Source organism: Diorhabda carinulata, chromosome 1 (genome assembly GCF_026250575.1).
Source record: "Diorhabda carinulata isolate Delta chromosome 1, icDioCari1.1, whole genome shotgun sequence".
Lineage (NCBI taxonomy): Eukaryota > Metazoa > Arthropoda > Insecta > Coleoptera > Chrysomelidae > Diorhabda > Diorhabda carinulata.
In genome coordinates, this window is record NC_079460.1 from 31,404,092 (window position 1) to 31,424,712 (window position 20,621).

Consider the following 20,621-nt stretch of genomic DNA (forward strand, 5'->3'; position numbering starts at 1 on the left):
TAGATATGGTCAGCTTTATATTTTTCGAATGAAACACGCTCTGTGTTGAAATTTTTTTTATCGTGACTACTAATCCTACAAACAATTGATGTTGATTGATTAAATACAAAAGCCGATGGAGGAATAGAACGAAAAAGACATTTTTAAGAATCGAAAGGAAAATAACCGATTAATATAACATTATCCTCTTTCGATTCGGCCATTTCTGAGAATAATTTCATGGAATTCACAATCTACAACATTTGCAAACAAGTTAATAGTAGATTTCACAAATTGTGACATGTAGGAGATATGTTCATTATAATATATCGTTTCTAAAATTATTTTTTATAATGTTTTTCTTATTTATTTTAACTGGTTTTATAATTACTCACTTAATTTATTTATACAGTTACTACTACTAATATTTACAACTACAATACACTAGGAATTATTATTAAACAATTATATAATTCTTAACATATTAATTCATTTGAACACACTGTTTACTTATATATCCCGATGTGTTCCAGATGACATCATTTAATTTACTGAGTCGCTCTTAATCCAGCGCGTATATATAGAAATTAAATAGAATTTAAAATGGATTCTTTGAAAACGGCTATAGCATCTTGTAAATAAGTTATAAAAAAAATTAGGATCGGCTCCACAATCTACGTCAGTAGACGAGTTACATTATTATTCTGTTTTGACTACATGGAAAAATACTTGGTTGAACCTTGTCGAAAGGTCTGTCCGATTGAATCATTTTAGACTGTGCACTACACACCTGTCGTCTCAAGTAACGTATTTGCAACCACATTTAACTGTGATTCTATCCTGCCTCTAAAGATCTCACAGCAGCGTTGTACTACAATTTTAATGCTTGGTAGCCGTAGGTCCCTTTCTTTGATGGAATTAAGTACGTACCTTGAAGCACCAACTAATATTATTAGAACCTTATTTTCGAATCTTTGTAAGATGATGTAAGATTTCTAGATTAGTATGGGTGGTTAATCCCATAACTGTATGCCATATGTCCAAATAGACTTTATAATAGTTTCATGTACTAGAATATTATTTGATAATGGTGCTTTGATTGTCTACAAAATTTCCAGTGAATCTCTTGGAGACTAGGTTTGTCTTTTGTCAAGATATATACCCAGTTATTTCAATTCCTCTACTCTTGTGAGCTGCCATCGGCTTTCATTTTCCAACAACAGGTACACTACCGGTCCCAATACGCTTTCTTGAGGTAATTCGGACTATAATATCCCATAAAAGCGATATGGTAATACTGTTTCTATTTCATACAAAAAACTCTTTCTAAAGCTTGACTAATATTTATAAAGGCTGCAAGTCAGTATCTGAAGACTAAAACTTGATTATCGAAACGCGCGTTAGACAGTGTACTTGCGAGTGTTGATTTACTGGCAGTGTAAACAATGATTCCAGTAATTCCAGTTAAGTTTATCCTAGGAATGTAAAATCAAGAAAGCAAAAATGATTATGTCCTATTACGCTGAATTCCGGACTTTTGCGCCAAACTAGAGAAAAATTAACCGAATTACGATTCATTTCCTCATCCGCTATATTATAACTTTCTTTCTGTTCACAAACTTAAAAATGTCTTGGTGGATAGCGATTACCGAAAATTAAAGAGTTGATGTCAATGACAAACGCGTATTTTGAGGAGCTTTCCGAAGTTTATTTTTTGGAGGGTTTGAATACATTGAAAATTGGCTGTACTAAGTGTGAAGAAAAAAAAGGAGAGCATAGAAGAATGTGTGGCAGCAATGTAACTTTCTGATTGAAAAGTTACTCTTTCGTGAAACCGCCGTTGTTTCTATACAAATTCAACCATGAATGCGAATTGAAGTTTTGACCTATCACATAGAACTGATTTTGACAATAACAATCAATTAATTTGTCATAAAAAATATCACAAATATCGTCATTGTCTGAATTTTGTGTGTAGTTGTTAGATACTATTGGCCCATATGGTGGAAAATAATTTTTATCATTGTCGAAACTGTAGCATATTTAATATTCGGTGAATCATTTCTCAAATCTCATAGTCATAATCAACCTTAACCTCTACCATGTTTTGATTCAGATTATCTTATTAGCACCTTGTAAACCAAGAATTTCTAGTAAAAAAAAAACCAACAAAATAAACTGACCTGATTTCTAAGTATTTTGATTTGTTTCTCAAAGCATATGCCACACTTGTTTTAATACAAAGCTCATTATTAGAACAGCAAGTGGGTGTAAAAATCAATATGCTCGTAAAACTTGGATTCGGTTTAGTAAGATAGAACACGCAACTTCTGAGTATATTCCAGAACCCTGCTTTGAAATCGTATTAAAATAAAAATAATCTCTGGAAAACAATGCAATAATAATCTTTAGTTTCCCTCAAATTATGAAGGTAAAGCAATTATTAATAGTAAAGAAGATTGTTCTTCATTATATCTATTATATTTCCTCAATTTGCTGGTTAAAACTGTTACATTATTATTACAATTAACGAATAAGAATAACTATACCTTTTCTATACGGTATTCAATACTAATATGTTCTTTGACTATGCAATGTTGGGCTTTCTAACAATCGTGCTATTTACAATATATATACGGAAGTGATCATTCTCCTATTATGAGCAAAAATTGTACCTTTCTAGGTACATATTCAATAAGATATCAGTTAAGTAAAAATACCATTAAATATATAAACAGAGGAAACTCTCCAAAAGCTTGCGAAGCTGAAACAATATAAAGCAAAACAAAAATATACTAGAGAAGTAGTAGGAAAATGCTTTCAGCCAAAAAGAAGATTAGATTTAGCTCAAAAAGCATTTTTAGCTAAAGCCAAGATTTTATGACGAACTATGAAAAACATTCACAAACACTATCTTCACCAAATGGCATTAATTTGAAATTTTTAATAAAAAATCCAAAGAAAAATTTTAATTTACAGTTCCATCTACTATAAATAATACATTCTGTGCTTCACGATGCTGCTCTGTCATTATCGCTCTTGGATGTGATATAAATTATTCTATAAGTATCACAAAAATTAAAAAGAGCCCTGTATATAAATTAAAATGATTTTACATAGAGCTTTTAATCCACCAGCTGGAGTTGATGCCACGGTCTTGACGACCCAACTTACACAGTTTCCCTCTGCAAGCTCTATTTTATGCTTCCAAATTAATTAATTCCTCTTTCATTCTCAAAACCAGAATTTTAACTTATTTTGAAGTGGTATTATTACTTCAAACAATTTTATCTTATAATACCAATAAAAACAAATATCGCCATAGCCATAACAATGGCAATGAAGAAGCGAATAATCATGTGAGTATTATCGTTGTGATCACTTATTCAGAAAGCAGCAGCAATCACAACGCGCAAAGTGCAAATGATTCAGACTAGACTTGAGTCTAGTCATAGTCTTTTACGGTTAACAATTAACCATGTTATAGGTTAAAAATTTGATATTCTATACCTTACAGGTAAAGAATTTCATTAATTAACTGAAAAAAATAAATTATTGTAGCACTATTACGCCTACCATAATCATATTTTATAAAAGAGTTTTAGTTTCTATAAATAAGAGCTCAAGTATTCTTAAATTATCGTCAAAAGTATTTCGTAATTTTCCGCGAATTGTCAACTCAAAGTTCCTGAAAAACTTTTTAAACTTTGAAGTTCTAAAGCCCAATATTAATTATTTAGTCTCCCACTATTCATGTTATGTGAACTGAAAAATCTCCCTGCTAAACTCTTATGAGTGTACTTGGCGATAGGTAAAATTTATGTCCAAAGAATATTAAAAAACAACCTAGTATTGATATGTTTTCGGAATAATTTGAGAATATCTATGAATTCTTTTATTATCGATGATATGAACAACCAGTTTGTTGAAAGATATTTTATCACATCGGCTTTTAAAGCAAATCTCACACATGCTTATAACGGCTTTTGATATTCAATTAAGCTAAAATAATGGATTAATATGATAAAAAGTATTGTTTTATATATCTAATGATGAATTGTTTATCAAATCTGTGATCAAAATGCTGCTATAAATTAAACTTTTCTATTAAAATTTAAATGTTGTTTTCGATCAAAACCAAGAACAAAATATCTTTCAACAAAAGAAATTCCATAATTCTAACTAACATAATGTGTAACTCTCGCATTTTACTTTTAATATTTTTTCTATAGATTGAATTGAATAAATGGAATGAATTGTCGATAATGCTGATAAGATTGGGTATATCAATGTATCGGATATGGAGACATCCTTTAATTAGTAACAGATACACTTGTTATATTTAACTAAAATTTTTTTGCCACGTTGAGGGAAATTTTCTAAGGAGAAAAACCAAATGTGGTGTGGAATGTGAGAAATAATTAGAGCTTAAGGAAACTTTCATATAGAATCTGTGATAAGGTGTAACAGGAATGCAGAGAAAAATAGGGAGAAAGAGGAAGAAATGACCAAAGGATGTTATGTTTGTATTGTGATGCTCTTCTTATTTATCTAAACAGTTTTAAATCACATAACGGTGAGGTAAATTTATACACACTTACATAATTTACCTATATCATAATTATTCACTAACAGTTATACTGAACAATTCACTAACACTTATCACTGAACTATTCACTAATACTTATCACTAAACTATTTACTAAGACCTATCATCTCATTTATTTCAATATACCATATGGTTTACTTTTCACCATTCCAATGTATTCACCATGACATCAATTTGTTCTGCTGTTAGAGACTCGTTTTTATATACTATCAACACATAATAGAATCTTCGATTTTCTGGAAAAGTCAATTTTACTGAAATGAAAACAAATAAAAAGACCTTCACAAACAGTCACAAAAACAATGTGAATAGAACACGCAAAATCATAATGTAAATACAAATAGCCAAAACAGTCCACTAAACTTTACTAAAGCAACGTATTGAACGGTTCATATCAGTGATCCAATTTATAACTTCACCTCCTCCTTAGAAAGAAGTTCCTTCTGAATAACTCCTGTTGACCTAGACTGGATAATTCAATAGACAACTAGACCCATTTCTGCACTTTCCCGTATTATGAAATTAACAAGGCTAGTATAAAGCTACAAATTAATATGCAGTATGTTTGATTATCTCTTCCACCATGCTCCTGACGACTCGTCAATCGAACTGGTTACTCGCTATCTTAGCCATAGCCATGTTCTTCACCTTGAATTCTAACACATGGTCTTGGAGGCTTTGAACGGCTTTCCATACATTGCAGTAGATTGATAGATCTTGAAATTCGTTTTTGGTTACGAAGTAGAAGATGTACGCAAATTGTGTTTGAGTCTTAGTGTCTTGTCTTGTCTTGTAAACAAATCTTGTCGTTGTTCTACGGTGACTACATATCTAGATTTACGAGTACCCTCCATACAAAACCATAAAATCTACGTAGGAAAGGTCCAGCTCTGTCCTGGTCTTCTCATTCCCAGCTTGTCATGGCTCTCTAAAGTTCTTCATTGATCGCTATGGACTACCATGGGTACATCATATCGGCTGATGACTTCTTTCGCTAATACCTCCGCGACTGTTGTGTCCTTTTGATGTGGGATCCCGTGAATTTTCACTCACTTTGTAAAATAATGCATTACGATCATACTTTTAGCTCATGCTTTCGTTTTTATAAGCTTATGAACTTTTGAAGTTCTACTTTGTTGGTTAGATTTTGCTACAGAATTTGATTAATAGGTCACGATATACTCAACATTTAGAACAATTATGAGAGTAAAGAAGTGTATCAAAGATAACAGTAAGCGCCATTAAATTTTAATTTCAATGAAAATGAATAATGTTTGATAAGCTCCAGAACTAAAACTCATTTCCGTTAAAGCATGAAGATAGAACTTGTTAATGCACAAGTTGCGTGATAGAAGGCTATTGGTATAGAATAAGTAGGAAATAATTGATCAAAAGAAACAAATTAGAGGAATAAAATACTCTGGGGAAGTTAAAACCTTAATGTGTAAAGTTAGCCTACTAGGTATTATTTATGAACTCCACTAGTGTCTATTGTCGAATAGTATCCTTGTAAGTTTATTAATTAGATTGTATTTCTTGGCAAATGAAATATAGGCCCAACTGAAAATTATTTATATCAGTGAAAATACAGAATTATTAATTATGAATGCCATATAATTCAACCCAATTCAACTGTAAAATTTATGTATGAAAAAAGTTGAACAATGACCACATATTAGCCAAACCTATAAAAATATTTACGTAACTAGTTGTGCAGAGAGCGATATTGTTTAACAAGCGTCATATTTACCAAAACGAGCGCCAGAAGTATTGTTACTAAGGAAGCAAACAATGAACAAGTCAAAACTAGTCAGAAGTAATTACTTAAAATGTCTTCAAATAGCAAATCTGACATTCCATTTGAAGTAAAAGAATTTGCAAATACTGCAGTGGGTAGTCAAATACCTAAAAAATCAAGAAGTAGATACGCCCTGGCCTACCAGAAATTTGATTTGGAAAATATAAAATCAACGAAAAAGTACTTGCTTATTTTGAGAATTAAAAAAACAATAAAGGCGTCGAATTTGTGGACTTATATTTATTATTAAATAAATCAGTTCCTTAGGTCGCAATGATAATAGGGATTGCGGCTGAACTAACATTCCTACGAGAAAGAGACGTATTTGATGGAGGCACCTTTATTAAAATTACAATACCAGGAACCGAAACAAACGTTATTCAAGAATTTGTGGTCACTGCTAGAAATATTTTTGATGTCAATTTTGTTGTCCTCAAAATATATAGAGCATTAGACCTCCAGCTGTAAAGCATGACACATTTTTAAGCAATATTTTAATGGAAAATTTAGCATACAACTCGTGGGCATAAATACAACTGGAAAATTACCAGCAAAGATTGCTCAGTACCTGGTTCTACCTAATGCTAAATGATACACATGACGTTGTTTCAGACGTTCGTCAGGGTCTCTCCTGACAGACTCACGAGCGGACATTATGAAAATAAGGCAACACGGAGAATGGAAATCCAACAGTGTAGCCAAAGGCTATGTTAAGAGAAGAATTTCTGAAAAAAACTGAGGCACAGCTTCAAATGAAATTAACATTAGACAAGAAGTTCATGAAAATATTCACCCAGGAAATTGACTTACTTCAAATAACTGTCTTTAATAATGTTGTTTTCAACATGTATAGATCTTAAATTACTATTGAAATAAAATAATAAGTTAATTGTCAGTCAAGGAGTGACTTAGAGTGTCACATTTGATTGCGGAATTAGATAAATGTATTTTTGGTTCTGGTTTCTGGTACCTTCAGACGACTCATCATAAAAAATGGTTAGATTGCCATGTTTAGAGATAAATGTCTTCAGTGTCGGATTCTTTTGCCCGTATGGTATACAAGGTGCATTTCCTGTACAAACTCTAAAAACTGTATTATTTTATGCAGGTAACATGTAAATGCAAATATTACAGACTCGACGTTGCTTGACATATATCATGGACTTAACGCTATCAAAGAATGTTAGCACTTACATAAAAAGTTTGTCATCGAGCACATTAATAGCATACCCTGAGAGCAATTCCATTCTCACGCCAAAATTACAACGGAGTATATGAGCCCAGATTTGGATGTAAACCGTGAAGCATTTATACAGAAATATCCTCACAGTTCGGTCACTTGAGTTTTACAGAAAATTATTCAGAGAAAATTTTTCAAATGTTTCATTTAGAGCACCTAGAAGTTACACCTGTCGTAAAAGTTACTCGTTAAATTGCGATAAATGCAAAGACTTAAAAAAGTCAGACAGCGAACACTTAAATCAATTATATCTTACCTACAAGATCGATAACACCAAGCATTTTATGCTAAATGAACCCAATGATGTTTTGGCACTTAGCTCGTTTCCTTTTTTTGTTTATTATTTTTATTCTTGTGTTATTTCTGTTTCTTCATAGTAGCATATTTAGGCGTAAGACAAATAATGTATTTTATATCTAGTTGCGAATAAAGAGTCTATTAATATGCTACGTGGAGGTTATCTTCAAATTCCTCTGTTCAATAATGTTTCAGCTTAGCCCTTTTCTTACTTCTGATCCTCACATATACTGACTGGTGCGCTTTTCGAAACCAAGTTATCGTCTGTGATGTGAAGGTAAACATTTTTTGCATTTTATACAACAGACTTCATTAAAAGTAGACATTATTATTGTGAATGTTGGTATACTGGTAGTGTGAACAGTCTGTTAAGTATAAATATCATCATCGGTTACAGAAATTGCAGCTTAGTTATATCATAACTGGTCGTACTTCGAACTATATAATAAGCATGAAAAGCACAATCAATTGAAATCGCATAGATGGTTGCATGGTATCGTACTTGTATCCATATAAGACAAACTGAAAATTATCATTTGTTAATGATAGTTTTGTTATATGGAATAGTCAAATTCAATAAAATATAACTGTAGCTTTTCGAAAAACGTTGTATAATTCAGGGGGATATTCACATATCTTGCGATAATACTACTTTTCTATTATTTCGGGGCAGGAATGAAACAGAAAAATGATTTTGTGCTGATGTATTCTATTAATAAGAGTGAACTATGAAACCAAATATCATTTAATAATTTAGGATATTATTATTCTGCATAATTCATTCATATTAAACAGTAAATTGTAAGCTTGATTAATGACCAGCAATTTCTTGTCCTCTATAAATACAGATATGTAATCTTGGGGATTAGTTTTCCAAGAATAATTGCATAATACCTCGTCTTGATTAAGTTACTACGGTATAATAGAGCCCTATTGGAGAACAAGACCTAATTTCTCATACAACACTTTTTCGGAAAAAAATACAGACTATGGAAGCAGTTAAAGCTATAATTTAATATCTGATCTGATCCTGAATTTAGATGCTTAGCTATTCAATAAGAATAAACTGCATTGAAAGAAAATATTAAAAAAATTATAAACAACATATTCAAGAAAAGAATGAATAGATACTTTAATCGAATACAAAACCAAACAAAAACAAACTGAACATCCATACGCTATCCACTATACAAACTAAAAGATCATCAATACAAAAAAACTGCATTAGCGAACCACGAAATATCAAAGGGCATACATTCAATTCTAAAGATTCAAGAATTCTTGAAAGGGAATCTTATATACGAAAAAGAGAATTTTTAGAAATGGTTAACATACGAGGTCTGACTATTAAATAACAAGACTGGTTACGAAAATGGGTTTTATTATAAAAATTATTCTCAATACGAATGCTCCCCTCTCCTCGCCACACATCTTTCCATACGTTTTTTCCATTGATCAAAGCAGTTCTGGAAGTCTTCTTTGGTGAGTGCCTTTAGGAGCTCTGCCGTTTTTTGCTTTACCGCTTCCAGCTACTCAAATCGAGTCCCTTTTAAAGCAGATCTTTTTCTAACCCGTTGACGCAAGAGCTTTTGGTCAGGAGTCAGATTTTTTGGCTTCAACTTCGAACAGACTTTTGTAATGTGTAATTCCTCGTGTAAAATTTTTCTAACCGTTTCTTTATCGGCGCTTACAGCCTCGCCAATCATCCGGATACTCATTTGACGATCTGCACGCACAATTTGATTGGTTTTGGTCACTGTTTCCGGAGTTGAAACAGTCATAGGGCGACTTGGGCGCTGGTCATCTTCAGTACTCTCTCTGCCCTCACTAAAACGCTTACACCACTCAAAAACACACGCACGAGATAGAGAATTTTCCCCATAGGCCTCTTTCAACAATTTATAGCACTCAGTCGAAGTTTTTCTCAATTTAACGAGAAATTTGAGATTGATACGTTGCTCCTGTTATTCGTCACACATGGTTTTCGGCACGAGAAAAAAACACGTTCATTTTAAATCGCTACTGCACAAATACTATATTAGTGACGGAAATGTGGGATATACATAGACATAGATACTAAACGCACTACTCGTTTTTTTAGCCCACCCGTCTAGTGCGCCCTCTAGTCGCGCAGTTTCGTTATTTAATATCCAGACCTCATATATAGGAACAAGAAAGCTATCAATATTAAAAAATACCTAAATAATTTAAGTAAATTTTGATATTCATGATGTAGTGATCTATTGAATAAAATAATTAGGCAAATTGTCAGTGTCAAGTCATATTTTGATAAAGACTGAAGTAGGTGGAAACGTCAAATTTTTACACTCTTTTCTCTTTTCTTAAGACTTGGTCTTATTTTTTTGACTGTTCTGCTTCTTGAGAAGTAGATGTCCGGCTTTCGTGCTATCTCTTGAGAGGTCAGCCGGGAGGTCTCCTTAAAGTCCATTTAGCCTATTATCATATTGTCGACGTGGTCTCTCCAATATTGTCTTCTTGATCTCGTGAATCGTACTATATCCTGAATTTTCAGGTCTCCTATAGCTTTGCTTGCTTATTTGATCTCTGAGGCTCCACTCCTTTAATAGGTCTCGATGTTTTCATCTCTGCTACTCTCATCATGTTCTTCGTTTTTGTTGTGTCCGCTCGAATTTGCCCTGCATATGTAAGTATAGGTCTCACGATTGTTTTGTATATGCGGATCTCACTATCGGTGGACATATGTTTTCCATATGAGGTCCCGCAGATAGCCAGAGATTCTTGGGGCTACTTTACTTGGGTTCTGTTGATTTCTACAGATATCGGCATATTAAGATTTTCGGCTGTTGTTTGGAACCGATATAGCAAGCGAACGCTGTAGGTCAGTCATCCTCGTTATCAGCTATCAATATTGCTTCATCGACATAGCATAATAACTTTATCTTGTATCCTTCAGGAACTTCTTTTACTCTATTAATTATTTTATCCATGATTAAATTAGACAAGAATGGGTACAGACTGTCACCTTCATCAAAAACAAATCAGAAATTATTTTTTCCCAGAAAAATCTGACCAAGTATGTTAAAAAAAAGCAACTGTTCTGCATTAATGCATATAACCAAGACTTAGGGTATATTGTTTTTGTATTTCGAATATAGCTAAATAGAATAATCACAGCCCGCAAAAAACTTTCGCAAGGCTTGCAAAATTGAGAATTATACCAAAGTCTAAGAATCAAAATAAATAGTAGGACAGGTAGATACAGACAATATTTTCTAGGATCCAAAAACGACTTTCCGTGAACTGAAAATTATTGTGTGAGCTTAGTGTTTCCTCAACTTTATGCTGATAGGTACGTTAACATAATTTACAAACGAAGATTATTGTTCGGTTAAACATGAAGATAAAAGGGACTGCTACTGTTTCACAAAATTTTAACCTGAAACTGGGCGATTCTTATCATTCAATTACTAAACTTGGAACAATAATTTTTAGACTTAGCGAGTATAATTTTTCACCAGATCTAACTTTTTGAACAAAAATTTAAGAAATATGACTGCTCAATCGAATTAATAACGACTAACTAGATATTAATACAGGTATTTGCACCATCATGAATTTATCTTGCTTAGGACTCTTATAATGCAAGCTATACTCCTGCACCTGGCTATTGACTTTTTTCCGGTTTGGTTATAGCTTTTCTATATTCAATATACTTTTTATTCTAAATTTGTTCATTGGGCTATTTGCTACTTCTGTGTTATTTTTAATTTGCTCTAAACTTACTAGTACAGTTAAAGAGAGATATAAATATATATCCACTTCTTGAGATTGAGTTAATAAGAGTAAAGCTCACCTGTTATTACACACGTACTAATACGGATTCATGTTATTATCAATTTTTGTATGTATCCATATATTAATTCAAGGTAATATTTGAATGCAATAGAGAAACTATTCTAATCATTGTTACCAGTGTATTTTTCTCACAATTTCATATTCTCAAACCAAAGATTAAAAATTGATATAAGGTTTTTTTTCACAAATACCTAAACATGTTCCCTAAATCACCGAAGCCAATTTTATTTCTAATAAAAAAAATAGTACTGCTTCATATCGTAACCACATTGACCTCACAGGTGCAAATTAGTTTATTAAAATTCGGTGCATTATATTCATTACCACGTTTCTATTATTGACAGCATATCTAAAGTGACTTCTTTAGAACTAATAACATGTCTTTCTACCGATGAAAACATGAAAAAAACTGGATAAAAACTCACCTTGAAATTCTGTTTAACACAACGTATATATCAAATTTCACAAAATTTCTTCACATGGAAAAAACAACAAAAAATGTTCTGCAAACTTTCTAAAACTTACGACACGTGTTATTTTTTTCAACCGGAGTAAAATCAGACACTTATACTCTTGCCGGTACTGGAAAACTGACCCTCAGCGAGATTTTCCTTGTGGTTGAAACTCACTTCTACCGAATTCCGCGCACAACAATGTTGCCAATGCTTTCTATAGGAGTTGAAACTTTTCAAAAATAGATGTGAATATGGGAACTTAACGGTTGATATTCGCCTTCTTATTTAAAAACATACTTTGGGGAATACTTTGAAACAAAATATGTTTACTGAAACTGTATTGTAATGTTTTAAATTGGAGCATTTGCAATAATAAACAGCTAACAAAAATGTTTTAACCTTTTTGATTTTTTAATAGAAGTTTGAATTATGCTTGTGTTTCGAATGGTAGCTTGATTGATTTTAAAACAATCAACTAACTTTGTTAGGAGATTGGTTTTACAAAATACTGCAACGTCACTATACTCATCAAACAAGAGCAATTAGACCCATTAAAAACTACATACGAAATAACAAGAGATGTATCCTGGATTCGGAATTTCTTGGAAAAAAGTCTTGGAAAAAATCTGGAGAATGGAGAAAAAGCGCCAGAAAAACTTAATAGGTATATACAGAGAAGAAACAAAAACCATGATAATAAGATAGAAACTAAAAGAGCATATAATACATAGAAAATAAAAAGCTAATATGGGACGATATCAAGAGAATTAAAAAAGGGGGCATTGGGCAATTGTTGATTTACAGTGTGAATCAACAACAATAAAATCATTAAGAAATGGAACAGAAGCTACATGTTTAACATGTGTATTCATATTAGTTTCATAATCTCTTGTTCAGAAATACGTTCATCAATATATTTTAATCCAACTTTCCTATTATTAGCATTGGTTAATTCTTACAGTAACTCTCACAATAGATATCTTGCGTCCCCGGTAATAGTGGATTACTTAATAATTCCAAGCCATCTGAGGTCTTTGATGACTCAAGAGAATTATCCGCCTAAGCTTTTTAAGTATTATTTTATCAGTTGAGCACATACTATAATTTACTAATTGTGTAGATGGAATACCCAAGAAAGAAAGCAATATAATTTTATCACAACTCACCTCATGTAATAATAAATTGTAAATTAGAGGAATTTTTTCAATACATTTTAAAAAGGTATGATATTTCAAGTGACATTACTATGTAATGGAATAACAACCCACCTTTGATAAATGTTTTTCAATTTGTTCCTTTTTTCAGTAAGGGGATGTTTCGAATAATTCAACAAACCAATCTTGAATGACAAATATTGAGAAATGTCTGCGAGGTGCACTTCAATATTCAATGAAATAATTTAATTAGTTAGGACCTGATTACAACACGCATGAATAAAAATGAGCATTAGGGCCTAAAATTAGGATTTTACTTTCAGTAGCAGAAAAGTTAAAGTGGAGCTTAAGAAAAGAAATTAGTGGCGCCTTGACTTTAGCAGTAACTAAATATTTCAAATATTCAGACATAACTGAAATCATACATTTAAACGAAGAATTCACAGCTTATACCTCTCTACCTTATGATTGAAAGTTCAATTTTATGTAGTAACTGGAGGAAAACTTTAGAATGACAGGATGTCACACTGAAATATTATTGTCTGATGGAGGTAATATACGTTTACAACTAATGGAATCATTATACAGTACAATAAAAGTATATGTTTATTTGCTGCACAATTCTCTATCCAAATTGGATTATCTTCATTTTCAGCCTGATCACCTGATTTAACTGATCTATTGTCATTTCAACATCATCAAAACTTATTTTACTTTTAAGGCAGAAAAGAGTATGATAGACTTTCAAGATTACGTTAAGGGAAAACTTATTTAACTAGCTAAACACCCTCCTACCTTGTTACTATTTATAGTTGATTTTTTAGCTTTAAATCCTAGAATCAAGTTTTTCACTTTTTCTATTTCTACAAGACAGGGCACAGGCAAAGCAGATACTCTTTGTCTCCGTTACACTATTTGCGATAGTTGTCCGTTATCACTCTTCATTTTCTGGAGTCTTCTGCCAACAGTACAATATCCCTTGAATCTTAATATCTTTTTTGTATTCTCGTCATTCATCTGTGGCCAAATCACAATGAATATTGTACAATTACTATATTGTATAATTACTTCTGTTTGACCATATATCCTGATGTTTTAGTCTGATTCCATCGTCTGTTGCACTGTTATCGTCTCTTTGGTATTCTCTCCCCCTCCATCCAATACTGATATAAAAATTCTAAATAATAAGTTTAAAAAAGTAGCATATATACATAATAATAATACTATCTAATAATAATATAACGGGCCCTTGATGTGCCTCAATTGCAGTAGCTATTACCGTTCTTGTCCATACCTAATAATATATTTGGATGTGATAAAAACTTTTTTTTGAAGATACGTAGCATACACGTAAGTAGATTGTTATAAAATTACACGAAATTAGCTAAGCATTGTTTCTTCAATGAACTTTTTATTTTATTTACCAAATTTTGATTTCATACTTTTTTGGTAAATAAATATGCTCTCTAGTGGTGAACATAAAAATTGAGACATATGAGCCATAAGAAATAATCTAGGTATGAAAGTAGTGATAACTACTATAACTATAATAACTATAATTAGACGAAAGTATTTAACAACTGCGAATCACACATAAAACCGAGAATAAAAGAATTATGGAGATAAAAATATATGGAGGCAAAACTAGAATATTAAGTCTAGTTAGTAGGATGAACTAATACATAAATGAGGGAAGCATATGCTTATTCGAACATGCCTCATCAAATAAAAGCACAAAGAAAAAAATGGAAGTATTAGCAGTAGAAAGACATGGTGGTCAAATTCTTTATCAATAGAGTCGGGGTAGAAGGTAGGAAAATAGTGCGAAAAAGAAATGGCTAGATAGGAGCAAAACGGATTTGGAAAAGAATAGAGTGAAGAAATGGAGTTAGATAGCTCGTTATAGACAAAGATAAAAGACACTAGTGAAACGTATAGAGAAAAAAATAAATTGAAATTCTATATCTCAGTTGGGTATGAGTCTTCAAAGCATATTTAAACATATAAAATCAATTCTAAAAACTGTAGTTTATAGAAAGGAGATTGAATTCATGTGTGATTGGACCATGTCCAAACAAATTGAAGATGACTTATCGGAAGTGATTATGATAGCGGAAAACAGTGCTTAATTTAATACTACGAACTTAAGTGGGGCTCTGGGAAAGGATGTACTACGATTATTTATTTCATTTATATTTCGTCAATGCATATGCCCAACAACGGAAATTTATCCCATACTCTTTACCTACTGGTCATACAAATACTAAAATTGTCTATAGTTTTTACGAAGGAAATAATAATCGTTGGTTAACAAACTAGTGGTTAAGTTGTATCTAATGGGAACTATATTTTCAATCCGAACTGATATGAACATGCCGTGATTATGAAAAATTCAGTTTTTTGGGTCACAGTCATAAATACTCCGCTGTAGAAAAGATGAGAAAAATCCGTGACGTTATCAGAAATCAAAAGTAATCCCGCATATAAAGTCAGGGATATGAATAGGGAAGGGAGCAGATACAAAAAAGTATACCGTCGACTCGAACTCTCTCATGATTTTGTAAACAATTTTATTACTAAAAATGAAATTGAATTAATTTGAAAGTGATTGAATATAACAGTTTTCATTCACAGATTCAAAGAAACCTGTATGTATACGTTAAGATTTATCGTGATTATAATTACTGTTTATTTTTTAGGCTTTTAAAACGAGTGTTGTTCAACCAGGAAATTCATAATACGACACAATATTGAAAGTTTTTTTATAACATAGACAAATATGTCTGGTTCATTTAACAATTTTTCTAGCGGAGAGCTTTTCAAGTATATTAATTGGTAACTCTCCAATTTTGAAAAATTATCGTTTATTTCAGAAAGGTATAGAGTAATAAAATCCCATTAGGTATGCAAAGGGATCATAGAGTGACCCAACGAATATTTGAGCCACTTTCATAGTTTGGCATTGATTTCATTGTAAAGTTCTTTCTTTTTATCAAGTGCAGTTATCACCACCCGGGTTGGGGTCAATATATGGGTTTAGCTTATTGTTATCCACTCACAAACACTGAAAATAGTGTGCCGGTAAGATACTAGTAAAAAAGAAAGAATTTTATTTTAACAGAATAAAAATTAGGCATTATTTACATAGTATTAGGTACACTTATTTTTTATTGAACATTATACAAAAAATATATTATACAGAAATTAAATTATCAAAAATTATAATATTCTTCTTTGTCATCTGAGGAACTAGTCAAGATCCCACATTTTCTCCTCTTCTTTAATGACATGATGGACTGCTTTTCGCCAGTTCTCTGGTGTCACCTCCTTAATGGCTTGATCAAACAGTAGCTTAACGTCTTTCATTTTGAATGTTGTGTTGTGTCTTGCTACAAACCATTTCACTTGCGCCCATATAAGTTTTTCTGCTATATCTTCCACGGTGTATTTCATAAAACGATGTTTGTGTAAATTCGCCATAGCTAATAGTTCTTTTTTTATCAAACTATCTTCAAATTCAATACTTTTTGTGGTTAACCAGTCAATAATTTCTTGTTTTCTCCAAGATAAAGTTGGAGTCTTTTCTATGCGTGGAGAATGATAACTTGCGTTTTCCATAACTACTACTGAATCAGCCGGAAGATATTTTATTATTTTACCAAAAAAGTCTTCAAAAACATCCGAATCCATGTCCTCGTGGTATTCTCCCTTATGACACGACTGAAAGGTTAGCAAACCCTGTTTTAAAAATCTCTCTTCGCTTCCAATATGGACGATTATTAGTCTTTTCCCTTTACCTGAAGGCACCTTAATACCCATTGACAGGCTTTCTATGAAAGCTTGGCGAGCACTGGTTATATTTTTGTCGTGCCACATTTTTGGTACTGTATAACCTTCATTAATTCACGTCTCATCAAGATAAAAGATTTTCTTTTACTCTGTTCTTCACTGCTTTATACTTCTTAAGTATTTTCGTCGCCATCAAGCAATTTCATCGCTTTCCAGTAAAACTGCTTTACGCTTATGCTTTTCCTAGGCAAAATCCATAAAGTGGTCCATGAAAGTATTTTAGTTGTCCAGTCATTCGGGAACATCGGTCGACAGTTTCTTATACAGTAAATTATGGGTAATCATATTTTATACAATAGTGTACATTTCAAATAATAAGTTTTTCATTCACTGATAGTGGAGAATTATTGGATCATCTTTTTGTTGGTGCAAATGTCGCCATTTTATTACTAATCTTATAATACTGTGAACACTATTTACGGCTTAACAGCAAATACTGATGCGTTAAACTAAACAAATATACTTATAAAAGTCCAAAAATTTTGGGTAAGGTCTCATTGCCCTTATGGCGCATGGTTAAGTCGAATCTGAAATAGGGTTGGAATTAGACAGAGGTACTAATAGAAGGTTAAACGGTACCTGTTAAACGCAAAACGTAACTGTATGATTTACTACCTAAGTAATCCCTACACAATATTTCGATATTGACACTTCAGGCCAGAAAATATACCTTTCCTAATTATCTTGCGCAATTACTTGAAATTTTAATAATACAAACCATACTATTTCAAGACCTACACGTATGGCCGACACCGAAATTAAGCCGAACTGAACGGAATTCTCTATTTTATTACTCTACACCTCTCTGAAATAGACTATAACAGAATACTTAAGTTTCTCATATATCATTGAAAACAATTGTTATTCTATTTACATGTATTTCTAAGATGTTTTATCTTTTTATAAGAATGCATCAACTAGATTGAAGATTTAAGTAGCTGAAAAATCTACCTATCGATGCTGCAAATCCGGCAACCGTGTGTTAAGTCTGCACCTCAACGTCCAAAACTTCTACTGTTGCAAGCTGCCATTCAATTACGACTTGAGATAGTTTTTCTACAGTTACTTGATTACTATCTCGGTGGATTTAGAAGGAAAAACGGTGAGATGTCGGGATTGTAGTAATGGTACACTCTGAAATAAGGTTTGGTGTAATCAGGTATAAGTTTGGAATTTTCTCGGCATTGAAAGACTTCGTATTAAATAAATATAATTTGAAACAGCGAACGAACTACGTTTTTGGTTTATTCAAATAAGAAACAGTCGACTTTCATCAAAAGATTCTCAGGTACAGAATATTATTCAAGCAAATTGTACTATTAGATCGCAACGCATCTCCTTAACAAAATTTCCAGGTATTGTTTTATTCTTAAAATCGGTAATATCAATATTATTTTTTCATTAACTTGTTTCCAATAATTCTTATATTATATTATAATATCTTTCAAACAGTTTTAATGAGAGCTTTGTTTCCTCTTCCACATCTATTATAAGGAATTTTGGTATTAAACATATTCGAATTTTTTGAATTGGAAGCTCTAATGAAGCAATTATTCATTTAGAACACGTACCTGTCACCTGATTCCATTCCATGTATTTTTCCATTCCATTTATCACTTTTCAGTATCATTATTCTTGAAATGAATCTAAATTAATCTATCTCCATCTTACATTAAAAATGTCTGACTGATCCTTGATACTTAATGAGTAATACTTCGACTGTATATTTCGCCATAATGAAATGATGTGATATTCGGTAGATATATACATGATATGAAAAGTATTTAGATAACAATAATTTAGAACTTACGATAACTCAGTTATAAAGTCTATATTTCATTAGTTAATTAGCAGCCTTTTCGATTTTTTATGAGTTTCACTCTCCCTCTCCCTCTATATCTCTTTCTCTGTCGGTCTGTTGGTCTCCTTGTAGTGATTGTAGGACGTTGATTAAGGTTCGTCTTTTTGAGTCATTTAGGTTATTGGAACAATTATCCAGGCATATTATATTAGTTTGGGTGTCTTATTTCAATCAAGTATACGGTATATAGACAATTATCGTGGGTTTATGGAGATAAAATACTAACGTTTCTTCTTGAAATATTATAATTATATAAACATAGCTCTAAACTTTTTGATCCTCAAATGATAGTTGCCGAAATAGGCGTTTACGTTTTCGAAAACCTCCTCATTTTATGAAAATCGCTGTCCCACAAGCAAAGCTTTAAGGTTATGAAACAGGACAAGTCGCTATGGACAATATTACGGTGAGTAGTCAACCAATCGGGAATTTGAACAATGGCGATCACCGAAGTGTGAGAATGTGCTTTGCCCTGAAAAAATACCATTTTATTTTTCTTCAAATGTGTGTCGCGTTTTGCAATTTATCTCTTTAAGTTTCTAAGCAATGCTTTGTAAAACTCTCCTGTTATCGTTCTACCTATTTGAAGATATTCGATAAACACAATTCTATAACTATTCCAAAAAATGGTCAGCAATACTTTTCCGCCCAATGAAATAAGTTTTGCAGCAGATTCGCAATCCACTGTCTTGGTTGTTTTTTCCTTTCAGGATTGTCCTACTACGTGCTGGTTTTTTCTACAGATATGAATCAATGCAAAAAATCTAATTAATTTTGCTTAAGCCGCAAAGCAATCGCGGCAACCGCGGATAGCTTAAGTTTACATTATTTCTTAGTTAGAATATGGTAGATTCGTTCTTTTGATATGCCAATAGCCTTTTGTCTCTCAAACCGTAATCATCATTATTTGTTACAGGTTTTGGCCGTCACTAAACACGTGGCGTCATTTAAGCTGATACAGCAACATTTGATTTTAGATGCTAAAAAATTTACGGTTGTAAATGATAGTGCAAGGTCTCTGTACACAACTCTTGCTCCTCTTTTATTTGCATCGACGTATTGCCTTTCAAAAACAAATATTTGATGACAGCTCGATACTCAATTATTTCCATTTTCAGAAAAATCTTGACAATGACTCACCTAGGTATACGATTGCTGTTTTACAAACATCATATATTACCTAAGATGATAGTGTATTCATAAAACAATAAATTAAAATCACCTTATGTGCATATGCTATTTCATTGATGAGAATATTTAATAAAACAATTTTCATATTTCCAAAGCAAAAGAAATAAACAAAATATATGAAAATCTATAACTATGGTTGGGGTTAGGGTAAGAGTAGGGTAGGGCCCTTTTTATAATATTACAGGGTTTCTTAGAATATAACGGTTGCTATACCTTTTAGATTGCACATTGAGTTAATCTAATTTTGAATTCATTTATTCACATTAATTTGAAGAAAAACCAAAGAAACTCAATGTTACTCACTACATTGTAGAGGTAATTTATGGCCGATTTGGGTAGGCCAATTAATTT

General features: G+C 32.0%; 1 protein-coding gene across 2 annotated transcripts in view; it reads right to left on the reverse strand.

Moving 5' to 3' along the window:
* The window catches only part of LOC130899053 (suppressor of lurcher protein 1), a 253,451-nt gene extending 241,039 nt beyond the window's left edge, over positions 1 to 12,412 (reverse strand). Inside the window, exon 1 of one of the 2 annotated variants that reach the window (XM_057808763.1) lies at positions 12,186 to 12,412. The gene's annotated coding sequence lies outside the window, so the exon portion shown is untranslated. The remainder of the gene's footprint in view (positions 1 to 12,185) is intronic. The other variant, XM_057808774.1, reaches the window with a different exon arrangement.
* Positions 12,413 to 20,621: the final 8,209 nt, after the last annotated feature.